The sequence below is a fragment of the Hippopotamus amphibius genome, chromosome 14 (assembly GCF_030028045.1).
Source record: "Hippopotamus amphibius kiboko isolate mHipAmp2 chromosome 14, mHipAmp2.hap2, whole genome shotgun sequence".
Classification (NCBI taxonomy): Eukaryota; Metazoa; Chordata; class Mammalia; order Artiodactyla; family Hippopotamidae; genus Hippopotamus; species Hippopotamus amphibius.
In genome coordinates this window covers 18,184,645-18,197,676 of record NC_080199.1, presented here as the reverse complement: position 1 = coordinate 18,197,676, position 13,032 = coordinate 18,184,645, and the positions used below count along the sequence as shown (strand labels likewise).

At 44.8% G+C, this 13,032-nt stretch overlaps 1 long non-coding RNA gene and 1 other non-coding gene across 2 annotated transcripts in view; both read right to left on the bottom strand.

Annotated features, from left to right (window-relative positions):
• LOC130835489 (uncharacterized) overlaps nt 1-12,167 on the bottom strand; it is a 29,057-nt gene extending 16,890 nt beyond the window's left edge. Inside the window, exon 1 of the long non-coding RNA XR_009048940.1 lies at nt 12,106-12,167. This is a non-coding gene — a long non-coding RNA (uncharacterized LOC130835489). The remainder of the gene's footprint in view (nt 1-12,105) is intronic.
• Nucleotides 11,397-11,469, bottom strand: TRNAF-GAA (transfer RNA phenylalanine (anticodon GAA)). The gene has a single exon. It is a non-coding gene; the product is annotated as a tRNA-Phe (tRNA).
• Nucleotides 12,168-13,032: the final 865 nt, after the last annotated feature.

Sequence of the window (13,032 nt, the reverse complement as noted above, 5' to 3'; positions counted from 1 at the left end):
TCGGAATAAAAAGAAAAGACAATCCTTTGTTCTCGCCATTTCACAATCCTGCGAAAGGCCTCTTAGCCAACATAGCTCCTCTAATCTATGAGTTTTAATTAGCTGCCCACAATTCATAAGAATATCAGGAATTAAAATGCTGATACCTCATTCTCCTGAGAAATGGCATACAATTAACCTCTTTTTGCTGGTCAAAGACAGAAATTGAGAAAGGGTAATGACAAAATTAATCTGTTCTGGTGGCAAGGCCTGCCACAGTGCTAGGAAACAGCCTCCAACCCTGCGTCAAAGGGGAAGTCATCCCGAGTGTGTGGGGAATGGCAAATGCCTCACCGATAGCCTTTCGTGTTCACGACAGGGTTGATCACAAAACCATATTGGACCCCCAAATCTTACCAAAATGTTAAACGAGTCCCCAGTTAATCAACCTAACCCACCCCTTTTTTTTCCCCTCTGAAAACAGATACTTACATAGGCTTTTAATAATATCTGAAGCTCTGGCTTTCTAAGAAGGTGGAAGAAAGGGCTGAGAAACACACACCTTCCTGGCATAATCTCGAGATCAAATATACGCCCAGCAGTAAAGTCAGATGGAGTCGCTGGTATTGAATTTATGCTTTCCTAGAATAACTATTCCCGAAAAAAGTTAGACTCTGTCTTTTTTTTTCTTCCTGATGGCAAATTACATGGTATATATTTAAATAGGACTAGCCATAGCCTTCTAAATTTAGTGGAAAGCTCACAGAGACAAAACAGAGTCTCAAACCTTTCAACATATGCTCTCAATGAAGACATGAGGAGGTGAGGGGTAGGATTGAGGCTGTAGAGTCCATCTGCCTGCTTTCAAACCCCGGCATGGCAACTCACTAGCTTTGTGATCTAGGGCAAGTTGCTTAACCTCTCTGAGCTTTTGTTACATATCTCTAAACCGGGGACCACAACTTGTGTTGTGAGGATGAAACAGAGAACCTGGCATTTCACATAAGTGCTTATCAAGGTTAGCTGAGGAACCCAGATACCTTTAATGAGTACAAGAAGAGAAACTCTTTCATGTTCGGAACACTTGGGTAAGTCCAACCGCTGCTGTTTGTTTTTCAGGTAACAACTTTATTGAGATATAATTCACATATCATTCAATGAACCCACTGAAAGTGTCCACTTTCATGGTTTTTAACACATTCACAGAGTTGTGCGACCATCACCACAATCAACTTCAAAACGTTTTCTTTACTACACAAACCCCCACACCTATTGGCTACCACTCCCCATCTTTCCTTTCCTCCCAGCCCAAAGTAACCACTAATCCACTTTCTGTCTCTATAGATTTGCCTATTTTGAACACGTCATATGAATTGAACCATATGCAAGTAAGTCCCCTACATACGAATGAGTTCCATTCCAAGAGCATGTTCATAGGTCCGATTTGTTTGTGAGTCCAACAGAATTACCCTAGGTACCCAACTAACACAATCGGCTATATAGTATTGTACTGCAATATGTTTATAATACTTTTCACACAAATAATACCTAAAAAACAAACACAAAAAATAAAGAAAACATTTTTAATCGTATAGTACAATACCTTGAAAAGTACAGCAGTACAGGGCAAGAGCTGGCATACAGAGGCTGGCCAGTGAACAGGCAAGAAGAGTTACTGACTGGAGGAGGGAGAGGAGACGGGAGATGGTAGAGCTGAAGGATGGTCAATAATAGGAGATGCAGGACAAACTGCAATGTCACTCACGCCTGACGTTGATGGCACAGGTGCTGGCTCTTTGCTGGATTCAATTCTATGTACCCTCTTGAAAGAACAATCCGGTGATATCTGAGCAGTAGCTCTTTTTGCTCGTCATAGATGCCACAGTAGCACTGGATTGCTCTCTGAACGGCTGCTGCAACCTTCGTGTACCATTCTACATTCGGGTCCTGTGCCTCAAAAACTAACAGTGCCGGACTTCCTAGGTGGCGCAGTGGTAAAGAATCTGCCTGCCAATGCAGGGGACACGGGTTTGAGCCCTGCCCTGGAAAGATTCCACATGCCACGGAACAACTAAGCCTGAGTGCCACAACTATTGAGCCTGTGCTCTAGAGCCCATGAGCCACAACTATTGAGCCCATGTGCCACGACTATTGAAGCCCACGCGCCTAGGGCCCGTGCTCTGAAACAAAAGAAGCCACTACAATGAGGAGCCTGCGCACCACAATGAAGAGCAGCCCCTGCTCGCAGCAACTAGAAAAAGCCCGTGTGCAGCAACGAAGACCCAACGCAGCCAATAAATAAATAAAATAAATAAATTTATTAAAAAACAAACAAACAAATAGTGCCTCCTCAAAGAAAATCCCCTTGCCATTTCCTGCGTTGTGAATCTCTTCGATTCTTCAGTTACTTCTTCTTCTTCTCTCTTCGTCCTTTCTCTAGGCCTCCAATTCCATCAGGTCTTCATTAGTAAGCTCCACATTCACATCTTTGAAAGTTCACAACTTAAAGGTTCCTAGGTAGGAGACGTACTGTAATATACAGTCCTTCTGGGAATGATTGCTTTCACTTAGCATAATGTTTTCAAGGTTCATTCATGCTAGAGAGTATATCAGGACTTCATTTCTTTTTATGGCTGAATAATATTCTATTGCATGGATATACTACATTTCACTCATCCATTGCTATTATTCCTTGATAGAGTAATTGTAAATTCAGTGTTAAAGAATAAAAGCATAATAGCGCATAGTACCAACCGTCACCCATATAGAGGTGCTTTCTAGCCAGCAGGGTGTGTTGACACACACGATTTCATGTGAACACAAGCAGTTTTATCTGCAGCTCACAACAACCCTGGGTGACAGGCATTGTTTTACATTTTATAGATGAGCCCAAAGAAATTAGACATCTTAGCAAAGATTACATCGCCATGCAGTTACTGGCAGAGCTGGGACTCAAACTCAGATCTTCTGAACAGAGTCCCCATTTTTCCCGATACAGCTAAGCTGCAGTGAGCGTCAACCTGTCCCACAGCAAGAGGTATGTGAAGATCCACAGCCTAGAATATGCTTTCTGTGCCTTGGAGCGAGCGGAGAGGAGATAAAAGATCTTTTCCGTGACCTCTATTTGCCCCCCCATGTGCAGTCACTAGCGACCATGTAGCCAGGGATGGGGGATCTTATTTCCAATTTCAAAGTGAATGTATCCCCGCTTCTACAGGGTTGACCCTTTCCTTGAGGAAGCAAAACAACAGCTCCTTTGTTAAACATTCTATCATCATATCCCCCTGGCCAGGCCCCTATCTGAGGTTTTACAGCTAAGCCATTGCCAAGCAGCCCCACTGTAAGCAGACACGTTCGCCCTGGCCTCACCAGGGAGGGCTCAGTTCCTCCTTCTGTACTGACCCCTCCACGCCTTTGAACCCCCTATGCTCCCTCCTCTTTTGTAAATTTTCCTGCTCCTTGGTTGGGTAGAAATGACCCCAAATTATTTTACTTTTCAGAAAATATTCTAAAAACTTCATTTTTTAAATCATTTTTAATTTCCCCCAAGCCCAAATTAAAGTGATTTCTTAACACTAACCATTCATGGACCCAACCCTAGTGTGTATGGATGTTTATACAAAAGCTGGAAACGACTTCGGGAGAAGGGCAGAAGGAGGGAGCAAAAGGGGGTTAGAATCCATCTGTGGATTTAAATTCAGCAAAATGAGCCAACTCCTAACCCTTTATACCAGGACAAGATCTCTTTCTAGACGGTTGTATCCCAGAAAGACCCTCCAATGCAAAACTCAAAACCAGCTGTGACTGGGGCACAGAAGGCTGGAACCTGTAACCAAAAACTATTGGTTGCTCACTTCTCTCAGAAGCCCTGGTGAACCCAGCAAAGCTCCTCATAGGCACCGGAATTTAGTGGGCTGTAGCACCTTCAGATGGCTCTGTAATTAAAAGCATCACTGCACAAAGCATGGCAGGATGCCAGGGAGCCACTGTGTGCATGGCCTTCTGTCTGCTCAAGATGAGCAGGGTGCGGGGTTGCAGGGAATCCTGGACCCCGGCCACCCTTCAACCTTCGCCACGGCCGGTCAGCTCTCAGCTGTCCTGGGTCAGCTCAGACCCTCGCTGGTGCCATTTGCCAGTGGCCTTGGGACCCTTCAGACATGTGGGCTCAGAGTCCTGTGTGTTGAGCTCGGACAGGGTAAGCTGAACCAGCATCACTGGCTGCTTTGTCCTCTCACTTGTAGTGAAAAGAGAAAGATTTTGTTCCATTTTAAGCTCCATGTGCAGAGCCGGTTGCTTTCTCCGTCCCCAAGAAATAACAGAATCTTTTCTTGGTCCATCCTCAGTGGTTGTTTCTAGAACCCCAGCAGGGCTTCATTATGGGTTGAATTGTATTCCTCGCAAATGCACATGGTGAACTGCTAACCGCCTGTATCTCAGAATGTGATCCTGTTTGGAAATAGGGTTGTTGCAGATGTAGTAACTGGCTAAGTTAAAATGAGGTCATTACAGGGACTTCCCTGGTGGTCCAGTGGTAAAGGATCTGCCAATGCAGGGGATGCAGGTTCGATCCCTGGGTGGGAGAACTAAGATCCCACATGCCATGGGGCAACCAAGCCCATGTGCCACAACTACTGAGCCCAAGCACCACAACTAGAGAAGAGGAAACCCACATGCCAAAACTAGAGAGAAGCCCACGTGCTGCATCGAAGAGCCCACCCGCCACAACGATGACCCCACATGCCACAGCTAAGAACTGACACAGCGAAAATTTAAAAATTTTTTTTAAAAAAAAGGTCATTAGCATGGGCCCTCACCCAATATGACTGGTGTCCTTATAAAAAGGAGAAATTTGGGCACAGACACAAAGAACACCGTGTGAAGATGAATGTTGAGATCAAGGTTCTGCTTTCACATACAGAGGTGCCAGCAAGCCACCGAAGCAAGGTGAGAGGCACTGAACAAACTCTCCCTCAAAGCCCTTAGAAACAGCCAACCCTGCCAACATCTTGATCTGGAACTTCTAGCCTCCAGAACTGTGAGAGGATAGCCACCAAGTTTGTGGGACATTGGTATGGTAGCCCCAGCAGACTAACACAGGTCCCTTTCCTCAGTTTCCACAATTCCCATCTCATCCTATATCCTCCCCTCATGTCGCAGGGAGACAGACCTACCCCCTTTCATTCCAGCCTCATTTCCAGGGAATTTGCAGGAACGTGTGCCCAGGCAGAGTGTGTCATGTTAAATGCAACTCTAGAGGCCTCCACACAGTGGGAACATGAAGAAGATGATTCCTTTTAATAAATTATCCCATTCATTTCTTTGTGCTAGATTTTCAAGAAAATGAGATTATTTTTATATGACACGTACTTGACATGGTCACATGACACCTTTTTAGAGCTTAGTACATACCAGCCTCTGTTTTGGTCACACATATTAGCAATTTAATGATTACAACAATCCTACGAGGGAGACACTATTGTTGTTATTATCCCCATTTTACAGGTAAGGAAACTGAGGCAAGGAGAGATTCCATGATTTCCACAAGGCCAACGGCAAAGCTACAGTTCAAAGCCGGGCTGCAGTCTGGCACCAGAATCTGTGCTCTGAACCACTGTGTCAGGCTATATGTCGCAAGTGGAAGTTAAGGGCATCAGTGTGGGGTTTTGAACACAGCCCATCACTCTGGGTGTCAGTAATCCCTGCCATCAAAGGGTCCAGCCCAGTCCTGAGTGTGAGACGAGGGCACACGTCCATTCCACTCCCAGTGGGTTATTTTATACCCCAGGACTAGCAGAGCTGGGAGCCACCAGCAGCTCTCCCATGCAGAACACAGCAACGCTCAGCACACTGAGGGCACAAATGCACCCGTGCCAGGGCCTCGTGGAACTAGGGCGGGTCCCATGAGGCCAAGCAGGAGTGGAGAGAAGCCTGGGAGACCAGAGTTCCAATGGTGGCACCCAGCAATCTGAGATTTTTTTGTGAAAATACCCCCAGGCAGGTAGGCAAGATTCTTTCCAATTGCTGAGGTCTTCAATAAATACTTGGGGCAAAAGGCTTTGAGCTGGGGTAAAAACTTTGAGTTATTACCAATACTGTGACCCTATCTGTACCCTCAGGTCGGTTTGGCATGGTGAACTGCAAATAAGCGCTAATAATATTTCAGTACTTTTAACTGGCTTAGGCTAGTTCAGGTTGCCCTCTTCGATGGACTGTTTTCCATACAGCCTCCTGTCACCCCACAGAGGCTCTATGGAAAACTGAAGTCAACTCCACTCCTTGTCAGGCATACCAAAGAGGTATTAGCTAGAAATAGCATAATCCTCAACTCCAGGGAAAAGTTGGGCTGTGCTTCCAAAAGGGGGTCAAGAACCAGCTCAGAAGCTAGAAGTGATACAAAATCCTTCTACGGCTGGAGAAAATGAGCCCTTTATTTAAGGCCCAGTGGACCAAAGTATGTGCACAGAAATGTGGCAGCTACAAAGGGCCAGTATAGGACCCAGGGTTGATAGGTCCAACCCCCCAAAATCCCACATACAAAAAGGCTGGGAATGGATGATTTCACATTGATATTGGACAGAATCATGTTCTGGGAGCTTCCAGGGCCTGTGATGTCCAGCAGCTGCTCTTCAAAGGGGACCTCCCCAGCACATCTACTGAAGGCCAACACCTGCACAGCCTCATAAACTCACAGGAATGAATGAGCTGATAGTTGGTGGCTTAAGTAAAACATTTCCAGTATTAAGACATGTTTCTATTTGTGTTGGACTGTTTGTTTTCATTATCTCTCTCAGAACACAAAACCTTTGTGTAGCTCAATCTCTGTTACATCTGGGAGGTTTTCTAAAACCTGTTTATCTAGAAAGTTATGTAAATCTTCCATTTAAAAATAGCAGTCAGAACATCTTCCTTAAGAACATCTTAAGGAAGTTGAAAGATGGAGAGAATGCTACTGTTGTTGTTAAGACATTTATTGAATGTCAACCATGTAATGTGTGACTGCGATCCCACCTCATGGGTTTACGACCTGCTTTAACATGGGTTACTGCCCTGGCAGATCCTGGTTCCAAAACACCTCAACTTGTCTCTGTTAGGCTAAGACAACCCCATGCTCCTTCTGAAGCACTAACTCAGAGGTCCAGCTTCCTGCTCTCCTATGTTGAAGAAGGTTTAGAGCCTTTTTTCTTCCTTCTTTTTTTTAATAATGCAAGCAAAAAAAATTTAATACACAAAGAAGAAAACACCTAAAATCATCTGTAACTTTAAATTAACCACAAAACTTTTTTAGTCCTTCTGAAAGAGTTGCGTATTGTCAAATCAAAAGATGTCAAGAAGCACTTCTTGAGACCCTAAAACATTTCTGGCACAGGGCTGTGTGACATAAGGCATAGAAAAGGAATAGGAATCTCAGTCCAGACCCTCAAAAGAGTTCATTCTCTCACTAGGGAACATAATATCTGATATCTTCAGATATCAACATTGAGATTGTCATGGATAAAATTATATCTTTGATGCAGAGTTAATAACTTTCAGGAAAGGCTCATAGTTTCATTTATTATGGGGACTCTAACCAGATAGGGGGATGCTCTAGTGGACTGTCTTGGTCTATCTCAAGATGTGAAGTGCTTTTTAAAATTCTGAGACAGGGACAGACGCCTTTATTGCTTCTAGACATTGCTTCTCTTAAAGTTAAGAGATAATAAGATCCATCCCACTGAGGCCATCATACTTTTTATGGTCTCTGCCAGCAATATCCACACCTCATTCTACTCCACCCTCTTCCTTCCTGATCTATCAGCAGCAACAATAACAACAAAGAAACCACATCAGTAGATTTTTTTGAAGTGTCTGAAGGGTAGCAGAATATGCTACTTTAGCCAAAGGATTATTTTGAGGGACTTCCCTGGTGGCACAGTGGTTAAGAATGTGCCTGCCAACACAGGTGACACGGGTTCAAGCCCTGGTCCGGTAAGATCCCACATGTCTTGGAGCAACTAAGGCTGTGCGCCACAACTACTGAGCCTGCACTCTAGAGCCCGAGAGCCACAACTACTGAGCTCGAGTGGGGCAACTACTGAATCCCCTGCACCTAGAGCCTGTGCTCCAGAACAAGAGAAGCCACCACAATGAGAAGCCCACGCACTGCAAGGAAGAGGGAAGAGTAGCCCCTGCTCACCACAACTAGAGAAAGCCCATGTGCAGCAACGAAGACCCAATGCAGCCAATAAATTAAATAAATAAAGTTATTTTTAAAAAAGGGTTATTTTGAATTAAAGTAATTGAGAAGAAGCAGATACAAGAAAAGCTCTCTGCCCTCCCCCTCTTTGCCTAAAAGCAAGAAGTAAATTTGTAAAGATGCCCCGCACCGTCCCTCCCTACCAGGAAGAACAGAGGTTAATCCCCAGAAACAAGTGCACACCCTGATCAGCCCACATACGGCACCCGAAGAACCCATGTAACAAACTTTACTGACTAGTCTTATCTACTATTAGTTTCCCCCTATATTTACCTTGCCGAAGTTTGCCACCCTAGAAACTTAGCCTTCTTCCTTTGTCTTTTATGCTGCTACAAATTTATTGTTCTTTTGTAAGATGCCATATAAGCCCAAATTCTAGCCACTCCTTTGAGTTACTTACTCATCACTGGATACTCCCACATGTATGGGAGTAATACACACGTTAATAACCTGTTTTTCTCTTGTTAATCTGTGTTTTTTCTTTTCAATCTTTTATACAGGTTCCCAGCCCAGAACCCAGGAGGGTAGTGGGGAAGTTTTTTCCCTCCCCTGCATCCCAAGAGTTGACTAGTAGTCTTCTTAAACACTGACAAGTCTATTTGACAGCAATTCTCTAGGTTAACCAATCTCAGTCAGACAATATTCTATCACGAAACTAGATCAAATATCTTATCACAATTCCTTTTTATCTAACAGAAATCTCTCCCAACTTCATCTAAACCCATTTCTTCTGTGGCAGTTCCTGGAAAGTATATACCCTGGAAAAACAATAATTTGAAGATAGTAATCAAGTTACCCTCAGCTTTTCTATCTTGGCAAATCTACTTCACATCCTTTCATTGTTGTTTTTAAAAGAAACCTCCTCTTCCTTAACCACATTTTTGTTCTTTGTTAATCCTCTCCTCTTAAACTGAGTTAGTCAAAACTGAACAAAATGCTCTAACATAGATCTCAGTAACACAATGTATAAATGAACTACTACTTTATGGCTCAGGTTCCATTTTAATATATCTTGGAATCATGCTGGCTTTTCAAACTTCACTACTATGTAACTTATAAAAAAAATCCATATTCAACTATGCCTCCTACCTGGAGGAGTTACTGACAAGTTTGGTGGAATTACATGTAAAGTGTGCTCATCAGAATGCCTGGCACATGGAGAGCACTCCAGAAACTCTGGTCATCCTTGGATACTCTGGACTAGAGAGTCAGTTAAGTATGTAAGGGGTGGGTTTGCCCCAAATGCATTGTAGAATATAAATATTTAGGTAAAGAATAGTCAAATATTTGCATACCCTGCTTTAAGACAACTCATTATATGAAGAATTCAATTTAGGGAACTCATATGAGACCTGGGCATCTGATATGAAGAGCTTGCCCCTCATCAAACTGTCCTGCTTCATTCCCCAGGCTGTCTGCTGGCCCTTTCCCAAACATTGCACTCCAAAACTCAGGACTGCAAATGACCCTCCAAGACTTCCAGTTAGATAAGTGAGCTACGCTTAAATAAAGTAGTCCTTTCTGACATCACCTATTAAGGATGATTGTACAGTATTCATATATTATTGGAATCGGAGGCAAATCCAAACAGTTGTACTTCTGATCAACATCAGATTTCAACAGCAGGTAACTTGTTTTTTAACACCTCTTCAGACTTCTCACCAGGTGTGTGCCTCTAGCCTACCCCCATATAAATATCCCTACTCCTGTAGCAAATACATGGCCTTATTCACTTTCAGTAACATTTAGCACGTGGTAGAAGTTAGATGCCTGATATATGTTTAATCCTTGCAATCCTACAAGGACTATTATATGTAAAATGAAGATAATAATAGGTAACTTTATAGGGTAATTAAAAAGATCACATAGAGCCTGGCACATAGTGGGAGGCACATAATTGATGTCCAATTGATAAGTGAATTAACAATCCGAGTGCACGAAGGACTTCATAAATGTGAGCTGCCTTCCTTATCAAACCAACAGAATCAGAATATATGTAAGATTTAATGCAGAAATCCCACAAGTGACTTGTCTTTCATCTGCTGACCAGCAACTCATCACCTCAAACTGCATCTTCCCTTTTCTACTGCCTCCAAAATAGACTGAAATTTCTTCCTTCTTTAATTCAAACCTCCATCCTTGAATTTCTACCTCTGGGTCCTGGCTCAGCTCCTACGAACCAGCACAATATATAATTAGGCCTCTGGGCTCCATCTTCTTTACTCCACAGCACCTAGAATAGCCTTGGGGTGGGTCCCACAGATAAGCTACCAGAGCCCATGCGTCAGCACACCCACCACCAAACACACTCACCACGAAAGCAAAACTTCTCAGAAAAATTAATTCTGAGCACGGGTCAACGTTTTATTTCAGACTTGCAGGACAAAAGAGAGCGCAAGGTATAAGCCTGTTCACAAAAACAGTCTTAGGAAAGGGATCTTTTAAAAACTGAAAGTAATGTCTAGATAAGCAGTTCTCAAACTTTAGCTGCTTCAAGAATCCCCTGAATACTTGTTAAACCACCCCAAAGCTTCCCATTCAGTAGGTGTGAAGTAGTTCCCAGGTGAAAACTGTGACTGCTATTCCTGGGACCATACAATGCAAGTCTGATTAATTTTACAGAGCTGTGACGCTACCATGCCCTTACCCACTGGAGAAGGAACCCTGGCTGTGCCACCCCAGAGCCGTGCTTCGTGCGCTTCTAACCAGAAACACCTAGCTGCCCGATTCCCTCCTCGGGCAAGGCCAGAGGGGGACCATTTGATTAAACAGCAGGGTTTTGCTTTTCAAATTGGAATGCTTAGGGAACGAGATTTGGGACGAAGTTTCCTTTCTCGTCCCCCGGACGCAAACCTATGCCTTTCCCACCGTGACTAGCGCACAGCCGCGTCTCACCACCTGGGGGCGCTCCCGGCCCAGGATCCCCCGCACTTCCGGCTCTCGTGGAGCAGGGCGTCTCCCGCATCTACGCTTCCCACTGCGCACGCGCAGCAGCGCCTCCGATGGAGGCGCCCCGGAAGTGGCGGTGAGGCGAGGCAAAGCTCGTGGCGGTGACCGAGCGTGGCTGTTTCCACTTCTCGCTCGCCCTTCAAGTCCCGGATTTTACCTGGGCTGGAATTAATGAGCCAGGTTACTCTAAACATGGGATTCTGTGAGAAATTTGAATCGAAAAAAAGAGAACTTTTGCCGAAACCCGGGATCGAACCAGGGACCTTTAGATCTTCAGTCTAACGCTCTCCCAACTGAGCTATTTCGGCGCCCTTTTTGTTGTCTTTAAAGTATTACTGAACTCTTCGTGTCCGCCCCCTCCGTCTTTTCCTAGTAATTATTTATAGTTTTTTCTTTGTCATATTAAATGGCTATAAGTAAAAGGAAAAAAAAATTAAATGGTTATATGTATCGGAATTCTTCTGCCTTTTTTTTATGAGCCATGACCAAGTACACTGTATACGTTACTTACTTTTTTTTTCAGTATAACCCGAACCTCTGGTTTAATCATCGACAGCAGGCATCGGGAACAAGCCGGTGTCCCTGCTACGTGGCTGGGGGGTGGTGCGGTGGGGGAGTGGGGGGTTCGGGCTGGCCTGGACGCCCGCAGCCGGCCGGAGCGGGCTCAGAAGCAGCGGGGGCGGCAGCGCGCCCCCCGCCCATCACTCCCGCCCCTCGGGGCCCCGCGGCTCCTCGGGACCCGGGATCCGTCCTCCCACAGCTGGTCCCCGAGATCCCGCTGTAGGCGGAGACCCCTGCCCAAGGAGAAGGCCTTTCCCGCATGCTTTTGACCGCATACTATGACGGCATACTTTTCACGATTGAGGTGGACAAGGAGTGGACCAGGGCAGGGAGGCAGGACTGCAGTCTCCTTGCGATCCTGGGTCCTCGAGATGCGCCCTTACCTGCCACCACTTTGCGCGGAGCCAGCCAGGCACACCGTAAAAGCTTGGCGCGCTCGTTGAGGACGATCATCCAATGTCAATACTACTTCCTACGCCAGCTGACAAATGTTTCTGAAGCAGCAGCTACCTGCCAAGCACATTCTGCAGTGCCCAAATATCCTAATGTCTGTTTTTTTTTGTTTGTTTGTTTGTTTCCTCTCCAATTAAGCTGTCATTCTCTGAAGGCAGGGGTGATTATCTCACTGCCCTTTTACCCACTTAAGTGGCCGTTTCACAGCCAATTTTGAGGAATGGTTGCATGCGTGCATATGAATATGAAAGAAAAAGAAAAAAGTTTTGAATATGGGAAATGTTTGCAATCTCTGAGATGTAGAGTCGCTTTCTGAGTTCGTTTATTGTGTCACAAACCGAAGAGCTTGAGATCTAAAAGAAGTCGTTGGTTAAGGAAGGGAAAGAGATCGAAGAGAGCTGGGGAATGGACAGAGCTCTGTGTAGGCTTAGGCGGGGAGTGAAAAGAAGGAGAAATTTAGAGCAGTTGCCTTGTGGGAATCAAACAGAAAGAGATGGGGAAAGAGGGCCTCTACAGGCATTCTTGTGTGTCACATTCTCCTCAAAATAGCGCAGGGAAGGCTTGAACCTGGGTGATGAGGAAAGTGGCAGTTAAGTTTTGATGGGATTTGGGGTGCAGGTAGGGGTGAGGAAAAGGTCCAGGGTCTAAAGGGAAATGGAAGGAAAAGAACTGGGGAGATGAGAGAAGATAGAGTGCAACCGATAAACTTCATGTTTCAGAATTTAATGTGATAAGATCCTGTGGCAAATTACAAGACAGTAGAAACTATGTTGTAATAGTGACCGTTCATTGACTAAAGGTGGATTTCAGAATATAAGTGTTATGACGTATGTCATGGATTAACTGGGAGGTCACAC